Genomic DNA, 21,841 nt, shown 5'->3' with positions numbered 1-21,841 from the left:
GAGATGAAGGTGCCGGTAACTGAAATGAGAAAGAGTAAGAAGGGCAAAAAGCGCCAGAGAAAGGAAGAGCGTATTAAAGCTTTATCTTTAAAAAAAATAAATTATCCTTTTTTTTTCTAGATTTAAATAGTATATGGTGACAGATTCATATGATGAAATTAACTGTATACACTGTAGTTAAACAATAAGTCGGATATGATCTATTTCATAAAAATGAAATAGATCAAACATAAAAATTTATCAACAACGTTTTATTTTCTGAAGTATTGTGAGTACTGTGAGGAAGGCAGTAGATAGTAGGCAACCATAACAAGCAGCGTCCTAAATAAATGGAAAAATATGTTATGCCGGAAACCAAATAATACGATAGATATAGTAAAATGTGTACTACGGTTAACCTGTTGTATATCATAACATCTTTGGATTTCTATACTTTTCGTTCTATTTATTAATCAATTAGTAATTATACATTCAACGTGTTTTATGTACTTTATTAATTTTTGTATCATTTTATACAACGAATCCATGCACTTCAGAATCATGAAATGTATACAGATTGCTTTTAAATGTTCAAGTAAATTGATTGCTCATGGGCTAGTGTCTCAGTTCATTTATCAGAAAATGCATTCATATTTATAACTTGCCAAATCTTCTGTTCAACTTTTCGTAATGAACAGAACAATTAATCACAAAATATGTCAACTGTTCGTTAGAAGTCCCCGTCAATTTTATGACCACAGTTTTCTTTTACCAATATAGGTAGGTTCATTTATTAACTTGTCCTATATTTTATTTCTGAGAGTGTATTAACGGTTTTATAGGTATATTCAAAGTAAATCCATTACAACACTCATTTACAATCGGGCCGTCTTCTCTAAAAATCCATACGATTCAAAGATTAATCGGCTAAAAAATGCTAAGTTTTATCAGCGCTGGCAAAATTTCCAACGGAATGCACGAAAAAAACCTCTAGAATATGACGTCATTTTTCTTCTTCTTGAACTTGCAGTAAAGAGAAAATTTGCTGGAAAATTGATAATGTCATTCCGCGTGAGTGTGCTTAACGTTAAACCGCATTGAGTATTGTAGAGATATTGAATTGAATATTGATTAAATTTGAGCAAAATGCTACCGCAGAGAGATGGACCTCGTTCAAACCAATTGAAATAAACACGCTGTATCTCTTATGAACGCAATGCTATCCGACTATCTTAGAATATCCTCGTATTGTTGGCCTTCTAACCATATATGGTAAATGAAAAAGGTCTTGCCACCCATACAGTATCAAATTGCTGATAAAAAGTTTGAATTCTAAAATAGAATGATAAAAATACAAAACAGTAATACTTCATATAATTGACTGCACATAAAAAAAAAACATTACCAGAAGAAAGTTGCTGTACATAAGAAGAATATGTTAAGAGAAGGAAAGGAAAGTACGTTTCCAAGTAATTTTGTTGCATCAAACAACTTTTTGCTCAAATATTACATGGGAACATGGTCTTACCTTCCTACTGAATTTCATTAGAATGTGATTGCAATGTATGAGACACGCACAAAGTTTGTTTGGAAATGGAAATACACGAAATAAAAGCAAAATATACAAATTCCAAAGAAGATTGCCTATCGCTGAATTGAATTAATCCAGTATTTGAAGTTAATAACAACTACAGCATACAACTGCCTGTTTGAAAGTAAATATAGAAATATATATTATTGTTGTAATCAAATGACAAGTTAAATGTTAATCGACCAAGATCATTTAAAAGTTTGTGTCTGATCATGATCTAGGAAAAAGAAATATTTGTTGAAAACATTTATGTTAACTTGAATTAATGCGAACATGTATACATCCTCTCTCACACACAACAAGATGCACCCTCGCAGGTACATACACGCGTGCCCAAAGCACACACACCAAAATAAAACCCAGAACAAACTTAAAAAAAAATAATATGCAATAATTCCCACTACAGATTAAGTTTTCAATTTGAGGTATTCAAAGGTTGATAATCATCACATCTGCCATCCCATGACATTTTTTTGACAATAAAGTTTATTCTATTTTTTTTAAATAAACGGATGATTAGGAAACAGAGCACTTCTAGGAGATAAACGATTAGGCCTATACATTCTTTAAAAAGAATATAAAAATATACTGGGTTAAAAATGGACCATGCATGGTTTTTTTTTTTTGGGGGGGGCAACATAACGTAGAAGTTATAAGATTAGTTGATTGTATCCATCAGAGATTCATGAAACGTCTTCACCTTTATCAGCTGAGTCCATTTTAGAGTGCATTAGTACGTCGAGATCGGAAAAGATTTTTTACCATCAACTATGCTCCAAACTCCAAATATATTTATGTTATATGTTATACTCTAAATTCCAAGGATTTAAAGTAAATCCAGATCAGCTGTGAATAGTGACAAGCCGAATTTTGAATTTATTAAAAATCTTAAGGATTAACTTTTAAATCTCAAAGATTTAAATTCAATCCTTTTAGATTGATATCTAAATGAACAAGGTTTAAATCTAAATTTAATATTCGGCTGGTCAATAGTCACAGCCGATCTGGATTTATTTTAAATCCTTGGAATTTAGAGTGTACTTGTTAAAGCACCCTTTTCAGATCTACAAGTTGTTATATAGACATCAATATTTCATGTATCTTGAAATGTAAAGATAAATGTCTAATTCTTGTCAATTTATTCATTTATTCATGAAAAAGTAAATGTATTTGTAAATGTATTTTTACTGCAATATATGAAAAGGTAAGTTTAATTATGGAAACCTTTTAATTCATTATAAGAAAAGTATCTATTTCATGGATTGAATGGATCATAACCTTTTTGAGCGGAGTAAAAGAGTTTGCAGGTGAACTCAATCCCTATTTAGAAAAGTAAGAAAACTGTTAGGGATTTCCACTTGGTCTCGCTCTCAGTCTCTCTGTTTATTTTTTTAATTGACATTTTTATACATTCTATGTATTGAAGCAGCTTATCCATTTCCGATTCCGGAAGACGTATTAGGTAAGTTGAGTGTTTAATGAATGGAATGACCCTCCATATGTGTTTGAGATATCTAACCTACTAACCGAATCACTGCACTTAAACCCTCCCCTTTCAGCACAGTAAAGGTAAAATGAAACCTATAAACAAATTATTTCAAAACCGTCAGTCACATTTAATATTAGCAACAACTGCAATTCTGAATTCTACATATGTTGAATTTATATTTTACCGGAAATTCATTTACAGGTTTCTTTACTAGAACTGGGTGACTTCTTTCAAATACATTTTTAGCATTTTTGGGGTAGTATTTTCATTTACCTTTAAACCGCCCGGTTTATTTTGGTACCACACTTTGAAATACTAACATTGCATTTTATATTAGTGTTGATAGTGATTAAAGTTTGTATTTGGGCAAATCCAAATAAAATTTTACGATATTTCATAACCTAATCCAAACTTGTAGTACACATACAAAAATGACCGGAGTCAGATCACGTAAAATATCATAATGAATGAAAAAACAGACTGCAGTTAGCATTTGGCTTTCCCCCTAATACAGATTGCACATTGGGTATGATATGAAATATTACTTGGACTTGCCCTAATACTAAAGGCCCGGTCACACCGCCCGAACTTTGTTGGAGCGTTCCTTGAACGGTAGGGAGAAGGGCCGAATTTCGACACCGCGCACAAAATGGGGGAAAAAATCGGAAACAAATGCGTTGCCTTGACGGTGCACCGCTGAAGCCGGCGTTGCTTTAGCGTTGGTTTAACGGTAGCGAACGTTTGTCCGCTCAGACACCTCCATACCAACGCAAAACCAAAGTTCATTACCGCAATGGATCGCTGCTTCAACGCCCGACACCGTTCCAGCAATCCTGTGTTTGCTCCATCAAAGTTTGTGCATCGTAATCACCGCCCGGGCAAAGCAGCGGTGGTCCAGCGTACAAGATTTCTGCGTTGGCCTAGCGGACCCAAGCGTCCACGAACTTGCGTCTAGCGGTGCCAAACTTTGACTGGGCATTGTTAGAGCGTTGGTGAACTTTGCCGGAGCGGAAAATTGCCCGCTCCTCACCGCTCGCAATATTTTGTGCAGCTCAAAACTTTCGGGGCGGCGCGGCGGTGGCCGAGCGTATACGGTGTTGCCTTAACGGGGGCCAACTTCTGTTAAACGGTGGTGAACGGTAACGACCGGTGATGAATTTTATTTCACCGCTCCAGGAACGCTCCAACAAAGTACTGGCGTTGTGACTGGGCCTTAAGATAAAGTATGCAGGGTGAACTCGTGACGTACAACCTAAATTGATAACAAGAGAACAAAGGAAAGTAAGAATTTAATGAAATGAAAGATATAAAACACGAAAAGGCAATGATAATCAATGCATACAATTACTTATGTAGTATAAATCTTAACATTTCATGACATGCATTTTGACCCAATAGTTTATTTTCAACAGAAAGTGTATGCTCCAGTGTGTTTAAACTCCTTCAAAAATATGACTTGGGAATCCATCCCCTCTCTCTCCCCCTCTAAGCTTCTTTGAATGACAACCATTCCTCTATTCCCCTATCTGTGAAATCATTTTGATTCTGTCTATCGTTACTTATTCCGTGATTTTCATGATATCCATTTTCACGCATGAACCGCTTTTTACCTTACTCTATTCTGTAATATTGTATCAATTTGCAAGATGAAAATTGAATCTCTCCTCTTGAAAATCTGTCATTTGTTTATCAATAGCAATAAAAACAATGGACGACTCTTTGTGTCAAAAATGTTGGTGAGTTAAGACAATTAGACATGGCTGTACGCTTATATTCTACAGTAAATTGCACTATGGCAAAGTGGACACAATCCTTCATAGTAAAACTTTCAACTTATAAATCTTACTCTCCTCGCATTACTTTAGTACGTTCATGGCGGTAACGTAGATCCAAGTTGTGATTTAATCGTAGAAATATAAACGGGTAATATTTTGTTAATACATTATTTACTATGACATTATTGGATATACGCAGCCAAAATAGTAAAGTTTGCATCTCAAATTTCTACAGTAAATTATTAATGTATCACGGGAGTGTGCTCTCTAAGACAAAAGTAAAAGCAGTTACTTGAATTGTGACGAAATAATTCAAAGAGACACATGCATGACGGGGCGAGTAGAACGATATCTAAATTCAAACCAACTCTAGGGCACGGCTGTAGTGCCAGTTAAAGAATATAGGGAAGTTAGACATCGTGGGTAGTAACTTTGTATATTTGAATTATTTACGATTTAAAACTTATAAAACAAATACAGAGATGGTCATAGAGAGAGAAAGAAAGAGGAAGATAGGTGGGGGAGGGGTGATAAAATCAGAGGACCGATAAAACATCATAAAGATAAGGGGAAAACATGTGTATGAAGCAGACAATATTCTAGCATGGAACATAGTAATTATTCTCATATGGAAAATAAAGTTTCTAATTGACGTAAGATTTTGATTAGAGAAGACTCGCTTTGAAATACCTCAACCTCTCCTACAGAAAGATAACATCTAACAGCTACATGTATATTTGTGCGTGTTTTGTCTGATAGACGAGGGGAGTCACACAACTGAACTTGGTTTTTTGTAGCATAAAATTGTATAAGGGAATATTTAAAAATGGGTAGAATATATAGGTTGCAATATGGCTGCCGCTACCATTCACTAATGGTGATCAGTGGTATACCTGGCAAACATAGGAGGGATAAACAATCCAATTATTTTTCCAACCGCAGTTCCAGAAGTCATGAATATAATATATTCATGACTTGCGTCTTCGGAATAAGAGTACGCTTGCGCGTAAACTTGATCTTTACAAAATTAATTGTCAGTGGTCGTACTCGTTAGCGTTCACTAACTTCACGTTGTCACGAATTAATCAGCACCCACAAATTACCGGTACCCTTACATTGGTTATATAGGCCATATAGGCTTAGATCTATATCTAGATCCAATTCTTAAACACTTATCAAACTGTCATTAATGACAAGACAAAATGCTAGGCTAGCTTAGGCTAGCGCATTTATCACAAATCTGGACCTGTATAATGCCGACTAATGCCATGGTTAACTTCGAACTGGTTAATTCTGAACTTTACGTTTAATTAGGTTAGACCAATTAGCTTATAGCCTTGGTTTAATGGGTCTAGTCCGTATACAGAACTAGTCCTGGATCTAAATAAATTTTTCTTAGATCTAGTCTATAGTCTCTAGATCTTGATAGACTCTGATCTACGCTGTATCAGCATGGAACGTATTCTAACGTCAGGCTCAAATTAACGTCAGTGAGCAGAACATGCACGTAAACTGTCTATGTTTAACGTGCGGCTATGCATACTATTGCAATCGCAGAGTAAACTCTCAATCTTGATCCCCGACTTGATCAACAAAATATAATAGATCGATCTGCATTTTTTTAATTTCCCGTGCTCGAAATCGGCAATTGTGTTACTAGTTCTATACACGGCGACCAACCTCATTGGTCTAACCTAAGTAAACCTAAAGTTTGGAATTAACCAATTCTAAGTTAACCATGGCATAAGTCAGCCGCAGGCATTAGACAGGTCCAGATTTGAGATAAAGTTAATGCGCTAGCCTAGGCTAGCCATAGCCTAGCCTAGCATTTTATTAATGGAAATTTGAAGTGTTTAAGAATTAAGTCATGTTACTATTCAACACTTGCATGTCACGTTACGAATAGCGTGCCAATTGTGAATAGTGAGAATGGCTGAAATCTCTTTAAGCATAATATACAGTGCGTCCCACAAAAAACGAAACCGAGATTTATCGATGATTTATCATAACTTAATCGCAAATACAATAGACAAATGACCTACCATTTTAAAGCTTAGAATCTCCTCTTTCATCTGAAATTACTTAGATTATTTCTCATTCACGCATGAGTGAGCAAAAACAATTTTAAAAGGGGATACCAAAAAGTCACTTGGCGGACCGTATCTGGGTTTTAAAAAAGAAAACCACATTTTTAAAAAGTTCAATATCTGCTCTTTGACTTGATACCTCAATTACAGAAAATGGTCAAGAAATAACAAAGTTCTGGTTATTTGAAATAAGGCTTGAATTTCAATAATTTCATAAAATGAAGAGGTTTTACAGGCTAGCGTTCAAACTCACTCGACACTCCGTTTTGTTGACGATCAGCCATGCATTAAGTCTTTTGTTACCGTGCGATAGCTTCAGTGGGAAACCGGTGAAAATACGTTTATTTAATGAAATTATGGAAATACAAGCATTGTTTCGAGGGATCATAACTTTTTTACTACTTGACCATTTTCTGTGATTTAGGTATCAAAGAAAAGAGAAGATATTGAACTTTTTAGTCATGTGATTTTCTTTTTTAAATTCAGATACCCCCCGCCAAATGAGTTTTTGGCATCCTTTCTTCGAATTGTTTTTGCTCAATCATGCATGAATGAGGAATAATCTAAGTAAAACCAGATGAAAGAGGAGATTCTAAGCTTTACATTGGTAGGTCATTTGTCTATTTTATTTATGATTAAGTTATGATAAATCATCGCTAAATCTCGGTTTCGTTTTTTCTGGGACGCACTGTATACATGTCAAAGCCAGGAAGAGGGGAGAGAGTGGGGGTGCGGATGCGGATGCCCACTTTTAATTGTCCCCTCTCCCATGTTAGCATTATACACACGTGGTTTTGACAATATGAATTTTCAATGAGTTCCCAGTTACTTAATTACTTATAACATTTTTAGTTTCTCCATTTGGTACATTGTTTCATGTTAATCGGACTGAATTTCAATTCAATATCAGTAGTTTAACTGGCATCATTGATAGTTATGTTATCTTTTTTATCGAACAACTACGATGACGTGTTTTTAATATCTATTTTGGACAATTCTGAAAGTACAAGGGAAAGGCTCCACACGAGTGTTATAAATGAATTACATACGCGTTCTAACATTGTGTAAAATAAGTGTCATATATAAGTTGATCTATGTTTACTAACATCATTTGTTGGCCTATATGTACTAACATAACCTCGCTGTGAAACTCGGTATACATTTTGGTTATTTGAACACATGTTTACTAATATGCACTTTATCAGAACTGCACAATTTTTCCAAGTAATTTTCTTCGATTTTAGACAGTATCGTTCCTCGTTCTGTGCGTATGGGTACTTGCTCATCAGCTCTTATCATGATATTTCATTTTATTTCAGTCTCAATGTCTTGTTGTATCATGTTGCGTGTTTCGATACGTGTACATTTAATTGATATCGGAGTGTTAAGTAGCTGAAGTTTGTTCTTATTGAAAAAAATGTCACGATTACATAATATGTATTGCTTTATGGTTTAAAAATGCAGATGACGTGCATAATTTCTAAGCTATGAACATTCAAAGAACCTTGTAAATGATTCGTATTCACACAATGCCAGCACTTGAATGTAATTTTCGAGCATCCATAAAAACCATAAATCTGATATTTGTAATTATTTTCCAGTCTGAATTATCTATAAAACATTGTACCCTAGGTTTATATAACCATCATCCATAAATAGTTTGTCATAAAATTGTATTTTCATCTTAAATTATCGGAAATAAATGCAATTCATTGAGGTTTTTTTTATTTACCAACCATTCTGAGTCACCCTCTTTCAAGGCCTGCTTGGTTGATCATAAAAAATAAAAACCGATTTCACGTACCGCTTTTTCCGTATCTCTAGGTGAGATAATTTTTGAGCAAAAGTTAAAGATTTAACATTTCGAACGGTAAAGTAAAGTAGAGTGTGTCTAAACTAAGGCTTTTATTAGTGCTTTGTAAGATTAAGTGAGTTAAGAACCACTGATGCTTTTTCTATTATACACCCCATACATACAACCACTCCAATTCACGTGCTCACGAACCCACACACCCACACGCTCAAACACGCCTACAATTAACGAAATACGATGGGAATAATTTGCCACTTGCCAGCTCTTTCGATTCATTCCTTGTGATAAAACTATTTTGAAACAAATCTGCTAAATCTTAACAGATTTAAGATAAACTTTTTTTTTCAAGCTTTATATCGCGACTGAAACCCAAGAGCGAGGTAATTAAGTCGAGATTCCCTTTATACATTACACTACGTGACTGCAAAATAAAGTCTAGCATTACACCTGTGCAATCGAAGGAATGTCCCTTTAAATAGTTACTGCAAATAGTTGAAAGGTTTGCCCTCGCTATTTTACGTGACTATCTTAAGGACCTAGGGTGCTGAACGAGCAAATAGTAATAAAAACAATGATTCATCTCGTCATTCACTCGCACGACTTCACATACTTGAAAAAGTGGGGCGGAATCTATGACTGTTGTAGCTATATGTTAAAGAAAAGAATACTGGTCGTTTTACATTAAAATCATCATTGCCTCATGAGGGTCACCGGGTTGTTACCCCTCCCCAATGAAGATAGACACAGTTTTCTTGTATTAACATCTTCTTGTAAAAAAAAATCATTTGCTTACTATATATAGAGCGGTTGACAATAAATAGATTTATAGCAAAGTATCATACTGTGAAATATTAACTGGTTGAAATTTGGGGTCATTATTGCTCCATTATTTACAGAAGAGAATAATTTGGTATTTTATACCCTTCATGATATACTAATCATGGCGAGAAACACCAAACGTGCAATGCATCATAATATTTACCTTTGATTTGGTTGGCATGTCTTTACAAAATCTTAAAGTGAGCCTTTTACCTTTTATATAAATTTTTACTTCGCTCCATTTAAATACTTGTGCAATATATCTTGGTAACAAATATTCAATCTTTTTCGTGAAATTATGATTTTCCTCTCTTTATACATATATATTAAACCATGTAAATTAGACGTCGCGAATCTCAACCAAGTCGATTTTTATATTGCTGAATGTCTAATATATCTAATGAATATTCATATCACTTTATTATGTAGGATATATTTCTTATCAAACCAGCTTCCTTATTTTATAAGCCTGGTTCATTTGACATAAAATAAAGAAAGGCATTTCTAACGGGTTTTTTAACGTCGTTTATTATGAGCCAATGAAATTATTGCTCTTCTGTTTTTTTTTTTTTTTTATTTAAATGTTTTCGATCTGTTTGAACGTCATTTCTTTTTCAACCCAAGATTTGAAATTCATTCGCAGAGATAAATTTTATTGTCTTTTGGGGATCTTGAAGGTGGTTTGATGAATATTGTGGTGAATAAATCCTAAATTCTCTCTTGCAAAAAAAAGTGACAAGGATCTGGGATAGGCGGTTGAGAAGGTGGGTTGCTTTAAGCGTTTCCCTTTATTTTGATAGAGATTCGATCCTTGTTATATGATCTCAGATAAGCAGTGGGTTATCATGACTAGAAGCAAATCCCCGATGAAATCCAAATAATCTCAGTTGACTCAAAGAAAGTGATTTTGTTTCATGATAATTACACACGTAGACCGCGGGATATTGTGGATTTACCCCCGCTAAACGCAATAGCTCGGATCTACAGACGCGCTTATACCCATGCACATTATTTGCTTCATCGTTGGGGTTTATGCTTTCAGGGGCAGATGAGAAGATTTCAAGATCCATCGAATCCTTTATTCCTGCTCATTTGAGAGAAAGGAAACATGTGAAATTATCGCAAGTTGTCACCATTATTTGCAATGAAAAATAAATAGTTTCAAGGAAGGTCATCTTTTAATGGAATAAAGGAGATGATATCGAGTTGCGTAGTTAAAAAAAAAGAAATCAACATTACTTATATTTGTTGAAAAGAAGGGAAATCAAGAGCAGATCAACAATGAAATGGCAATCATTACACAATCTTATAAAACCTGTATTTTTCTTTTGCTCAAAATCGTAGGTCGCCAAATCCTTTGTAACCCTCTATCGTGATACCCATAGAAAATTTTACATATATTAGCAAAGCCTGCCAAGTTAAAATTTCGAATGACCCGGGAAGCAACCAGCAGACAAATGAACATTGAATAAATATATTTTATTGGCTAGGTTAAAGGCTGAGACTTTAAAAAACGTTTAGATCTTTTCAGTACTTTGACATACTAAAATTCAAAGTGTCCTTGATTCATGATACACTCCAGACATTATCTTAGTTTAGACTATATTTTGTCAAAAGCAGAATATAAATATTGAAATATAATAAGAAATCCTCACATTTCAGAATGAAGAATACCGCGTTCTAAAAAAATGCATTTCATGATGCTTGATCCAAGACTGGTGAAACAGAAATAGATGCACGGGAGTTTTTGCGGGAATGTGATGTCCATCTTAACAAACGTCTGAGCTAAAAATTCTCACGGCATTCGAAAAGACCGCGGATTTCACCAAGGTTTTCAGATTGTACGCATTTTTCAGGTCAAACTATCGAATTAGGAAACATGTATGGAAAGATCATAAATATCGAAGCAAAATACAAATAAAAAAGCTGTGCACCATTTTAAAATAGGCTAATTAAACCTTTTCTGAGTTTTGAATATGTGGTCGTCAAATTATATTTGCACACGGCAGGGCGGTGTAATGAAAGCATAACCTTACTTAATATTCACTATTTAGAATGAATGCTTTGACGTAATGTGTTATTTACATGTACATGTATTCAAACGGAGAAGACCGAATATAAATTTCTAAAAACAGAGGAAACTTGTGACTCGAAGAGCTTGAATACCTTCATATCTTACCTAGATCAGTGTAGGGGTGGGTTTGTTGGCATTCCTGAAGTTAAGTCTATTCCTCAATCGTTTTAATATGTGAAGCTGAACTAGGCCCCGTTGCATAAAAGTTACTATGAAGGCAACTTTGCGATCCAATGGTAACTACAATGGTAACGCTGATCAACAGTCAATGAAAATCAAGGATTCTATGAAAGTTACCATTGGATGGCAAAGTTACCATAATGGTAATATTTATTTCAACGGGACAATAAAATTTTAATTTGATAAACTGTAATTTCAAATCATTGTTAATAAGAATTTTCAATTCAAAGTGTACTTGGGCCCAATCCCATTCACGTTTCTCTAAACGAAAACTGTAATATATCGTTAAAATATTTGAACGTTTTATTTGGAACTCGCGTCGTTAATTACATTGTCAAATTCACGACTTAAGTCACGCCTGTGATATCAGCTTTATGATGAAAGAGGCTCCAGTTCTTGTTGAATCACAGAACGCTAGATATATGTAAAAAAAAAACACTAAAGCTTGTCATTTAAATCGTTCTAAACCACTTCATAATTCTATTTTTCTGACACGGTTTAGTTGTTTTGTTAGATTATTTTTAGGTAGACGGTCCATCAGGGTATCCCTGGGGAACTACACGTTTTCCATCGTATTAACCACAATCTTCAGGTTGCTTGTATATTAATGGTCTTGTGGCAAAATTAGACGCCCCACTCTAAACCACAATGCCCTCCAAAACTAACGTATTCACCAGGGCCCTGGGAACAATTTTTTGGTTGGCCGTGCTGAAGTTCAGGGGCGGATCCAGCTTTGGCCATTTTTTTTTTTTGGGGGGGGGGCAAAAAACATTTCTCCCATATTTTCCCCGATCGGCCACTCAAAGTTGATTTTTGTTTGTTTCTTTGAAGGGGTATTAGTAACAATCACTTCTTAGCTACATTCTTATAAAACAACATACATATATTGTAATCTCAGAAGCCCTTTTTAAATAGTGCGAGCTCGAAGCACGAGCTAATTTTTTTTGAAATTTCATGTATTTTGTCCTGAAAATTGAACATTCTGGGCAATGTTTGTGATCCTGAACGCGCGAGCGGAAAAAATGAGATTTAGACCTAAAAACGGGTCATCCTATTCGTGTTTTGTAAATCATGAAAAGATGGGTAATTTGGTATCCTACATCAATAATGTGAGCGCGAAGCGCGAGCAGAAATTTTTTGATATTCTAATCTATAACTGGATAATATTTAAGCATGTTTTACATAAAGAACAAGCTGCGTATCTCAATAAACATGCATGCGTGTGTTTTAGATTTATACCTAGTATCTGGGCATTATAAATATGTTTTTATCATGAAAATCAATAATGCGAGCGCGAAGCGTGAGCTGAAAATATTTGATATTCCGATCTGAAAAGGGTCACTAATTAAGCACTAATTCAAGCACTGTGTATCAAAATTGTGAAGTGGATATTATGGATCGCACTTAATAAATGAAAGCGCGAGCTAATATTTTTATTATTATTATTTTGACCTAGGACCGGGAAATATTAAGGACATTTTGTCATCATATGAAAATGATAACTATCTTCTAATTTCTCTTTCTAAGCGCGAAATATTCCATTCTGAACAAAGGGGACATTTCAATTATTAGGAATTAATGAAAATGTTATTTTTGTATTTATTAATCTAATAAGTCTAATGACAGCTCAAAATTTGTTGATATCAAGACCTGAAAACTGAACATTTTAAGCACTTTTGTAATTATGAATAGGATGCATAGGTTAATATATTTCAAAAATTGATGCAAGCGCAAATTGCAATGTCATGAAAAGGGGATTTTAAGTAGTTTGTTATAGAATTACTTATTATTATAGAGGTAATAATTACTCACTAATCAAATTGCGAACGCGCAGCGTGAGCTGAAAATGTTGATACTGAGATGATAAAGCAGACATTTTACAGAGAAACAATAAAGCAGACATTTTACAGAGCACTTTTTGAAAAAAAAAAAAAACAATGAAAGCTCGATTCCGGAGCTGAAATATGTTTTGTATATTGAATTCAAAACTTGATATTTTAAGCTCCATATCAGCCTATTGAGGAAGAATCTTGTGTATCTCATCAAACATGCAATGCCAGCGCGAAGCGCGAGCGACAATTTTATATACATGTGGTGACACGAACTATTTTTTTTTCTAAATTCTATTTTCCAAGTCTTCCCCTTTACTTATTTTATTCACTCATCTTCCTCCTCTTTCCCCCCCTCTTTTTCCCTTATTTTTCTTTTCTTTCTTCCTTTCCCCCTTTTTTCCTCCGCCAATAGGGGGGGGGGGAGGGGGATCCCGGGCCTCTCGACCCCCCTGGATCCGCCTATGTAAATTTGACAAGCACAAAAAAAACCAAAAAGGTTTTCCGTGCAAAATGAGGGTCATTTTGAGTGAGAAGCCCCCACGTACGGCTAAATACTTATACATAATCATCGTGAGCTAGAAGTTGAGAAAGCTGCTTACCGTCTTTTCACAGATCACATTTACTAGACATACATCATGACCATAGTTTTTAATTAGTATGAAGATCAAAGCATACATCCTTTTAAAAGAGTTGATTTATCTCAATGTGTTATTAGATATTCTGTTTCAAAAATTGTTGGATGAATATCATGAAAAAAAGATAACTGATCCCTTGCTTACCGCAAGTTTTATACATATGGCTGATTGTATTGTTGCAAATGTAACAAACTAATTGTTTGAATGTCTTATTATGACGAAGATTTGAAATCTTTGTAAATCAAAATAATAATGAAAACTTACTTTATTTACAGATTTAATTCATACATCTTAGAGAACTTTCATATCCAAATGTAGAATAAACTGAAGAATAACCTTCTTTTAGATAATTTTCCTTTTAATGTTCGATCATATTTTGATGCATTACCAAAATCAATGTGTTTTTATTTCGAAATGTTAACCCTAAATTCGTCGATAAACCATGGTTAGCTGGTCGAGAGGATAAGAGTGACACCGATGACTTTTTATTGGTCATTTTTACCATCAATTTGGAGGCGACAATGAAGAAGACAAGAGGGGTACACAAACATTGCGTGGGTTTGATCACTGCTACCTACCCATGTCGTTTCCGGTTAGAAGGACTCCTCTGGCTATGCCTTCTTCTTCCGCTTAGTTGCCTCCAGGTGATCGTTGTCTAAATATTTTAAGAACCGCCAGGTGAGAACCTGAACTTCTGCAAGGTGTATTATGGTTAGATTTCATTAGGGGTAAAAATCTGTCACATTCTCCCTTGCCTTGTTGAATCGTCTGCCGTAGCAAAGTGGCAAGTCCCTGCACCACGCAAAAGAAGCCCGCCGTTTCCTGACACATTATGACGTCATATCGTCACAATCCCCAAAGCAAATTCTTGCGGAACTCACCTTGCTCAATTTCCTTGTCGCTAAATGTCCTGTTCGTCATCACTTCTTGAAAATATAGATGGTGGACATGACGTAATCAGGTAAAGGGTTTACATTATCGCTTCTTGTAATGTTCTATAATTGACGCTAATGCGTGGGGCTTTTCTGCAAAAGCCAAACACATTCGTTATTCCCTCGGGATTACACGTAATTACATTGCTCATTGTCTGTCAGTAATGGGATGTACGTTAAACAAAAGCACCGTCTCCCGCCATGGTCATGTCATCTTTTATTCATTCATTTTATGCAGAAAGTTAATCAATGAAAATTGATACATTTACTATCATGCTGTTTAACAATAATTTATTATTCACTATTCTCAAACATATTCCAGTCAAGAAGAATAAGTAGTCCTGACTGTCTATCATGGGCTCGCATTAATAACTGAAAAAAATCAAATTAATACAAAAAAGGTCGAATTGAATATGGATTTGTAACGACTGCTTTCCTACTACATGTACTATATACTCTTCGACGTTCAAGAAAGAAATATCCGATAAGTGACTATATTCTTTCGTTAGTTTATTGTCCCACTTGCTCATCCCAATCTCTCTCTTTTCTTTCTCTCTCTCTCTCTCTCTCTCCCTCTCTTCCTCTCTTTCTCCTTTTTCTATTAATGGCTATCTATGTCTTTCATTCCATTCTTTGTCTGCAAGTAAAAATCAAAGATAGGTCCGACGGTTGTTTAAGCATTACAATGCGGTTTCTTTTAAAGACGTACTCAACACGCATCTTAAATCAAAGTCATTTTGTATGCAGAACCAAATAATCATGATAATGGATAGTGGTTACTTTATCATTTTCATCTTGGAATGCCAAACGCCTGGTTTCACAGGTTCCATTAACAGGATTATGGGGAACTGATGATACCCCTTCCTTAGCTATGCCTCCTATAGGGGTGGTCCACAGTTAACATTTCTATGTCAGAACATATTAAATGCGAAATTGACTGGATTGTGATAACATGCACTGTATTTTCTTGATACTAAAGACAGGAAATGCTTATAATTCTTTTTCAAAAGGGTGGTAAGCCAATTCATAAACCGTTCGGGATGTGTGAGTGAATGACAAATCTTAGTTTTGGTTTAATATGTCGTCAATATCAAGCCCATATAAATATTTCGACATTGAATTCATAATAAACGCTGACAAAAAGAAAATTGAATCTATGGATGATATAGAATACATGTACGAAGTCCTTACTTACTGTGATTTAATTGTGATTACAAAGTGATTTATAATCTGTACTGTAAAGCTTTCCTCTGAATGAATATTTTGGGGCGATGTCTTGAATCAGTGGTTCATTCACAAGACATCAGATCCAGTGATTCCATGATTCAATTCATGAAATCTGACAAAGCCATAACGACATTAATAATATGCTTGGCAATCGTCGTCCAGGTGTGACCAACATGAAGATCAGATTCTGCTTTGAATAAAAATTGATATGATTTTCATTTACCAAACCTAACCTTGATACTATATTTCCCCAAAAGATATTTTTCTTCTGACGAAAGTTGACACATCTTTTTCAATCTTCCCCGTTGCACAGTTACCTTTTGGTTCCAATACCTTCTACCTTTCTTGTCCTTTTCTAGGAGAGTCATTGGACTGCAGGAGAACAGCAAAAGAAGAGGCAACTTCAACAAGAAAAGCATGCATACAGTCTGGAACGGGTGAGTTCAAGCAAGACAAAACATTTTGTCAGCAAAGGAGCGGAGTATTATATCCTCTTATGCAGAATCTCGCACCTTTCTTAACTGATAATTTACAACTTTATGGACTTTCGTAACATATAATACATTTCCCCGTAATAAACGCCGCTTATATGTATTTATATGAATATCAATCGATTTGAGGGACTAGTAATCGTCAGTTTATGCATGAATGATAACTGAATGAGAATCACTGCTTAAAGTGAGGGCGAACTTAGGTATGAGATATAGCCATGACTACTGACTCTCAACTTTTGGGTATTTAATCATCGTTCTGACGATAATTTCAGAGTTCTTATACAGTCTACCATGACTTGTGTCTCACCACTGAAAACTTCTTAACATAATAGCTTAAAACTCGACAATTCCATGGGAAACTGAAAAATTCGTTGAATGAATCGTCCTATATGTTTTGTTTGTCTCATTATATTGTGTTTTTCTTTTACATTTAAGCATTTAGCACGTGTAAACATGATAAGACTCCACCATTTTGACGTTGGCGTTTTTTCCTATATGTACAGGCATAGATGTCCGATAAAGTAACCCCTCTTGCGCTATATGAATAATGGTTTGTGGCAAAACTTAATGACGATCGTTGAATATTGATCCATATAGTGCTAACCGCTCCTACTAAGCGAAATTCAAACAGTCCTAAGAAAATATAAGAAAATGTGCCTTTCCCAAAAAAAAATACGAAGTGACAATTTCTGCCATTCCATGATAGTGATTTGCATGCGCGGTAGATCTGCTGCTTTTTTAAAAAGAAAACGAAATATACCAGTGCATGTATGTCAATATTCTATCAGGTGCACTTTCTGCGGCGCCTCCCTCGTCCCTGAAGAGCCAAATGACGTAATGATAAGTGACGTAGTCCTGCGTCTGCCGTATGATCATAGTGATCCTGGTTATGTACATATATCGTTCTTGTACCATTTGATGATTTGATAGGCCAAGACAAAGTTGATTATATTATATAAGTACTTAGTCTTCAGAAGGTTTCAATTTTTGTAACATCATTTGTTTTATTATGTCTTACGTAATGTAATGATACAAAAAGGCAATTGATTTTGGCTAATATTTCTTAAATTTTCACTGTTTTTAAAATTCTCAATGCTTTTGCGACACAATTTCGTCCAAAATGACCTTTCATAATAATTACATGTTTGATGTAAGCTGTCATATTTCAATCCCTTATATCAATGTTTACTGTTTCTAGTCGTCACAGCGTTTTCTATTACGTCGTCAAAATTTGCGAAATTTGAAAATGACAGCATGTTCAGAAACCGACATCTTACTCCACTAAATTCAGTGATCATTGTATCATTGTTTTGTGTTAGAAGGTGCATTAATAAATATGCCAGATAACCGAAGCATTCTGAAAGCCAGTCACTGACAATCCACCATTCCATTTATTTGCGGCACTCTACATGCTCGGTATCGGTATAATAAGATAAAATGAAAGTGGTATACGCTTAGTTATTGTAGACTAAATGCAGTAAGTAATTCATCAAACAATTATTAGTCTAGATATTTTGAATACCCAAATAAGTTGCATACTACCCACTTTTGAAATGAAATTCGGGTTAAACCAGACGACTTTATATCATAAAATGCAAGAAAAAATAATCCTTCTCTAAAGGCGACCGCACACCTTACGATTGGTCTGCGACCCGATTTCGGAATAAAATGTAGTAGACTTTGATGCTAACATTGAGACTTGGAATATCTTACTGTGTAATGTTCTAAATCATCGTACGAATTACTATGTTCAAATCTGTGACTATGCTATCATCCCTCTCAGAATAAAAGCGAATTTAATATCTAGTCGTAATGACGTCATAGCAGTCGTACGATTGGCTACGATTTGAAACTAATTTGGCCTTTACTCCGAAATAAAGTCTTGCAATCTTTCAAAATGGTTATGTTAGTATTCTTTCAATTAATTTAAACCTCAAATAAAATGATATGTTCCAATCTCATTTTTAGCAAATGAGCAAAATGCGATTCGTTCCAAAATCGGATCGCGAACAGTCGTAAGGTGTGCGGTGGCCTTAACATGTCTAAAGCCCCTTTCACAATTGACGTACGACCTGTTTACGACCACCTGCAACAGTTTTTTCTTGTTGTTGCACGATCGATCCCTTGGTGTCTTGCGAGCACTCGCAGTCGTTGTAGACGATCGCACAAACTCGAGGTGGTCGGAGGTGATCGTGACTGGTCGCATCTGAACTTTGAACATGTTCAAAATCCAAACGCGATCAAATACGATTGATTCACTCGCAACAGGTCGTACCATCGGTCGGGCGATCATCGTGTGAGTGTTGTTCAACGTTGTACGACTTGGTGCGAGAGGTGGCACAACTAAGTATAGTCGCATTTAGTCGACTGGAGGTCGTACAACACTTGCACATGTGCTGGAGACCTACAGAGACCAGTCTTGCGACTGGGTGCGATAATATGAGACTGTTGCAAGACCGATCGAAATTACGGCTTACTACATTCCACTACCGTTGCATTCGCATGTATGCGACCGTTCAGCCCCTTTCACAATTGACGTCCGACCAGTTTACGACCGCCTGCAACAGTTTTTTCTTGTTGTTGCACGATCGATCTCTTGGTGTCTTGCGAGCACTCGCAGTCGTTGTAGACGGTCGCACGAACTCGAGGTGGTCGTGGCTGGTCACATCTGAACTTTGAACATGTTCAAAATCCGAACGCGATCAAATACGATCGATTCACTCGCATCAGGCCGTACCCGGGGTCGTACTATCGGTCGGGCGATCATCGTGCGAGTGTTGTTCAACGTTGTACGACTTGGTGCGAGAGGTGGCACAACTAAGTAGTCGCATTTAAGCCCCTTTCACAATTGACGTACGACCTGTTTACGACCACCTGCAACAATTTTTTCTTGTTGTTGCACGATCGATCCCTTGGTGTCTTGCGAGCACTCGCAGTCGTTGTAGACGATCGCACAAACTCGAGGTGGTCGGAGGTGATCGTGACTGGTCGCATATGAACTTTGAACATGTTCAAAATCCAAACGCGATCAAATACGATTGATTCACTCGCAACAGGTCGTACCATCGGTCGGGCGACCATCGTGTTAGTGTTGTTCAACGTTGTACGACTTGGTGAAAGAGGTGGCACAACTAAGTATAGTCGCATTTAGTCGACTGGAGGTCGTACAACACTTGCACATGTGCTGGAGACCTACAGAGACCAGTCTTGCGACTGGGTGGGATAATATAAGACTGTTGCAAGATCGATCGAAATTACGGCTTACAACATTCCACTACCGTTGCATTCGCTTGTATGCGACCGTTCAGCCCCTTTCACAATTGACGTCCGACCAGTTTACGACCGCCTGCAACAGTTTTTTCTTGTTGTTGCACGATCGATCTCTTGGTGTCTTGCGAGCACTCGCAGTCGTTGTAGACGGTCGCACGAACTCGAGGTGGTCGTGACTGGTCACATCTGAACTTTGAACATGTTCAAAATCCGAACGCGATCAAATACGATCAATTCACTCGCATCAGGCCGTACCCGGGGTCGTACCATCGCTCGGGCGATCATCGTGCGAGTGTTGTTCAACGTTGTACGACTTGGTGCGAGAGGTGGCACAACTAAGTAGTCGCATTTACTTGACTGGAGGTCGTACAACACTTGCACATGTGAAAGCGACCTATATGTACAGAGACCTGTCTTGCGACTGGTTGCGATAATAATATGGGCCATAAGACTGTTGCAAGACCGATCGCAAGGGCTTACAACATTGCACTACCGTTTCATTCGCATGTATGCGACCGTTCCACTCGCAATCCCTCGTACAACACTCGCATGTGATCGCACGAGCACAATAAGAGCATATGCGACTTACTCGTGCAACGGGGTTTACTGGTTGTTTTTGTTGTACGACAGCTGTTGCAACTGTGAAAGCCTCTGTGCGATCTTATGAGATGACTAGCGATTGATGCCTGTTGCAGCCTGACGCACGACCAAAAGGTCGCAAATGGTCGTACGTCAATTGTGAAAGGGGCTTTACTTGACTGGAGGTCGTGCAACACTTGCACATGTGCAAGCGACCTACATGTACAGAGACCTGTCTTGCGACTGGTTGCGATAATAATATGGGCCATAAGACTGTTGCAAGACCGATCGCAACGGCTTACAACATTGCACTACCATTTCATTCGCATGTATGCGACCGTTCCACTCGCAATCCCTCGTGCAACACTCGCATGTGATCGCACGAGCACAATAAGAGCATATGCGACTTACTCGTGCAACGGGGTTTACTGGTTGTTTTTGTTGTACGACAGCTGTTGCAACTGTGAAAGCCTCTGTGCGATCTTATGAGATGACTAGCGATTGATGCCTGTTGCAGCCTGTCGCACGACCAAAAGGTCGCAAATGGTCGTACGTCAATTGTGAAAGGGGCTTAAGGTTTGAATCTTATGAATACTGACACGCGAGCGAGCCTCACTTTGGCAATAAAGACACAGCTTCCGTGCGTCTTGCCTTTTCCAGACTAGGTGCGAATTCAGCACAACACCATATGCATAGTTCCTAGGGGTTGATACCGTATTTGTTTCAGAATTTAAGAGTTCCTATCCCCCTGCTATGGTGAGTACAGGCTACCTAGTGAGTCGTATGGTGTCGTAAGAATTCCGCAGTCGGTAATACCATCGAAACATACTTGACCTTTAAGACTCACCGTTTTGATTTTATTTTGTTGGACTCATTGTGAATATAAACAATTTAGTCTATGTTATTTGTTATGAAATTGTCAGGAAGCCGTATATAGAACCTTACTGAAGTCAGCTACGTGACGTCGACCTACCAACATCGAATCAGGAAACCACCTTTGATCCAAAAGTAGAGAAATGGTTTCCCTTCTTTACCCACTTATGCCACAGGCTTTATCAATTAAAT

Source organism: Lytechinus pictus, chromosome 3 (genome assembly GCF_037042905.1).
Source record: "Lytechinus pictus isolate F3 Inbred chromosome 3, Lp3.0, whole genome shotgun sequence".
NCBI lineage: Eukaryota > Metazoa > Echinodermata > Echinoidea > Temnopleuroida > Toxopneustidae > Lytechinus > Lytechinus pictus.
Note: the sequence above shows the minus strand (reverse complement) of the source record.